This window comes from Triticum urartu, chromosome 1A, assembly GCF_056163025.1.
Source record: "Triticum urartu cultivar PI428250 chromosome 1A, HENAU_Tu73, whole genome shotgun sequence".
Taxonomy (NCBI): domain Eukaryota; kingdom Viridiplantae; phylum Streptophyta; class Magnoliopsida; order Poales; family Poaceae; genus Triticum; species Triticum urartu.
In genome coordinates this window covers 495,632,434-495,636,222 of record NC_141873.1, presented here as the reverse complement: position 1 = coordinate 495,636,222, position 3,789 = coordinate 495,632,434, and positions in this window count along the sequence as shown.

The following is a 3,789-nucleotide window of genomic DNA, read 5'->3' as shown; positions in this document are numbered from 1 at the left end:
ATCTCGTTACCGGCAAGTCTCTTTACTCGTTCCGTAATCCATCATCCCGCAACTAACTCATTAGTCGCAATGCTTGCAAGGCTTATGTGATGGGCATTACCGAGAGGGCCCAGAGATACCTCTCCGACAATCGGAGTGACAAGTCCTAATCTCGAAATACGCCAACCCAACATGTACCTTTGGAGACACCTGTAGAGCACCTTTATAATCACCCAGTTACGTTGTGATGTTTGGTAGCACACAAAGTGTTCCTCCGGCAAATGGGAGTTGCATAATCTCATAGTCATAGGAACATGTATAAGTCATGAAGAAAGCAATAGCAACATACTAAACGATCGGGTGCTAAGCTAATGGAATGGGTCATTCCAATCAGATCATTCACCTAATGATGTGATCCCGTTAATAAAATAACAGCTCTTTGTCCATGGTTAGGAAACATAACCATCTTTGATTAACGAGCTAGTCAAGTAGAGGCATACTAGTGACACTCTGTTTGTCTATGTATTCACACATGTATTATGTTTCCGGTTAATACAATTCTAGCATGAATAATAAACATTTATCATGATATAAGGAAATAAATAATAACTTTATTATTGCCTCTAGGGCATATTTCCTTCAGATAAACTATAATCTCTAATTGTCATTGCAAACATGTTTAATCATAATGGGTTGAATCATGCATACTAGGTGAAACATATTTATGAAAACAGAACAAGTAGAGTTCATACCAGTTTCTCTCTGCCACGGCCAGTTCATCGAATATCGTCATTATTGCCTTTCACTTGCATGACCGAATGATGTGAAAATTATAATAGTGCAAGAGTGACATGGACTAAGCTGGAATCTGCAAACATTTTATTCAATAGGAGAAGACAAGGTAAAATGGGCTCTTTATTAGATCAACAATTACTCATATGAGAGCCACTCAACATTTTCATCGTGGTCTTCTCCTCGGTATGACTCAAATAAAAAGAAAAGACATTCAGATAAACACACTGATTTTTTTGGAGTTTGCCACCTCTTGAGCATGCGTTCGTTTTCCCTTGAAGAGGAAAGGGTGATGCAGCAAAGTAGCGTGAGTATTTCCCTTAGTTTTTGAGAACCAAGGTATCAATCCATTAGGATACTACACACAAATCCCCTAGTACCTGCATAAACAAACAAGAACCTCACAACCAACGCGATAAAGGGGTTGTCAATCCCTTCACGGTCACTTACGAGAGTGAGATCTGATAGAGATAATAAGATAAATATTTTTGGTATTTTTGTGATATAGATTGGAAAATAAAGATTGCAAAATAAATAGTAAACTAGAATTGTATATTGGAAACTTATATGATGTAAAGTAGACCAGGGGGCCATAGGTTTCACTAGTGGCTTCTCTCAAGATAGCATGTATTACGGTGGGTGAACAAATTACTGCTGAGCAATTGATAGAAAAGCGCATAGTTATGATGATATCTAAGGCAATGATCATGAATATAGGCATCACGTCCGTGACAAGTAGACCGAAACGATTCTGCATCTACTACTACTACTCCACACATTGACCGCTATCCAGCATGCATCTAGAGTATTAAGTTCATAAGAACGAAGTAACGCATTAGGCAAGATGACATGATGTAGAGGGATAAACTCAAGCAATATGATATAAACCCCATCTTTTTATCCTCGATGGCAACATTACAATACATGTGATTTCCCTTTCTGTCACTGGGATCGAGCACCGCAAGATTGAACCCAAAGCTAAGCACTTCTCCCATTGCAAGAAAGATCAATCTAGTAGGCCAAACCAAACTGATAATTTGAAGAGACTTACAAAGATGTCAAATCATGCATATAAGAATTCAGAGAAGAATCAAATAATATTCATAGATAATCAATTCATAAACCCACAATTCATCGGATCTCGACAAACACGCCGCAAAAAGAGTTACATCGAATAGATCTCCAAGAAGATCAAGGAGAACTTCGTATTGAGATCCAAAGAGAGAGAAGAAGCCATCTAGCTAATAACTATGGACCCGAAGGTCTATGGTAAACTACTCACACATCATCGGAGAGGCTATGGTGTTGATGTAGAAGCCCTCCGTGATCGAATCCCCCTCCGGCAGATCGCCGGAAAAGGCCCCAAGATGGGTTATCACGGGTACATAAGGTTGCGGCGGTGGAAAAGGTGTTTCGTGGCTCTCCCCGAAGGTTTCAGGCTATAAGAGTATATATAGAGGCGAAAGAAGTAGGTCTGTGGAGCTGCAAGGGGCCCACGAGGGTGGGGGCGCCCTCCTACCTCGTGGCCGCCTCGCTACTTCCTTGACGTCCACTCCAGGTCTCCTGGATCACGTTTGTTCCAAAAAAGATCCTCGCGAAGGTTTCATTCCGTTTGATATTCCTTTTCTGTGAAACACTGAAATAGGCAAAAAAACAGTAATTTGCACTGGGCTTTCGGTTAATAGGTTAGTCCCAAAAATAATATAAAAAGGTATATTAAAGCTCATTAAACATCCAAAACAGATAATATAATAGCAGGGAACAATCAAAAATTATAGATACGTTGGAGACGTATCAAGCATCCCCAATCTTAATTCTCACTCGTCCTCGAGTAGGTAAATGATAAAAGCAGAATTTTTGATGTGGAATGCTCCCTAACATAATATTCAATGTAATTCTCTTTATTGTGGCATGAATGTTCAGATCCAAAAGATTCAAGATAAAAGTGTAATATTGACATAAAATAGTAATACTTCAAGCATGCTAACCAAGCAATTATGTCTTATCAAAATAACATAGCCAAAGAAAGCTTATCCCTACAAAATCATATAGTTTGGTCATGCTTCATTTTTGTCACACAAAATGCTCCGCTCATGCATAACCCCAATGACAAACCGACAATTGGTTCATACTTTTTAACGCGCTTCAGCCTTTTCAACCCTTACGCAATACATGAGCGCAAGCCATGGATATAGCACTATAGGTGGAATAGTATATGATGATGTTGTGAGAAGAAAAAAAAAGGAGAAAGTCTCACATTGACGCGGCTAATCAATGAGCTATGGAGATGCCCATCAATTGATGTCAATGCGAGGAGTAGGGATTGCCATGCAATAGATGCACTAGAGCTATAAGTGTATGAAAGCTCATCTAAAGAAACTAAGTGGGCGTGCATCCAACTTGCTTGCTCACGAAGACCTAGGGCATTTTGAGGAAGCCCATCATTGGAATATACAAGCCAAGTTCTATAATGAAAAATTCCCACTAGTATATGAAAAATGACAAAATAAGAAACTCTCTATTATGGAGACCATGGTGCTATTTTGAAGCACAAGTGTGGAAAAGGGATAGTAACATTGTCCCTTCTCTCTTTTTCTCTCATTTTTTATTGGGCTTCTTTGGCCTCTTTTTTATTTGGGCTTCTTTTGGCCTCTTTTTTTTCTTTCCTCACATGGGACAATGCTCTAATAATGACGATCATCACACTTTTATTTACTCATAACTCAATGTTACAACTCGATGCTAGAACAAAAATATGACTCTATGTGAATGCCTCCGGCGGTGAACCGGGATATGCGATGAATCAAGAGCGACATGTATGAAAATTATGAAAGTGGCTTTGCCACAAATACGATGTCAACTACATGATCAGGCAAAGCAATATGACAATGATGGAGCGTGTCATAATAAATGGAATGGTGGAAAGTTGCATGGCAATATATCTCGGAATGGCTATGGAAATGCCATAATAGGTAGGTATGGTGGCTATTTTTAGGAAGATATAAGGAGGCTTATGTG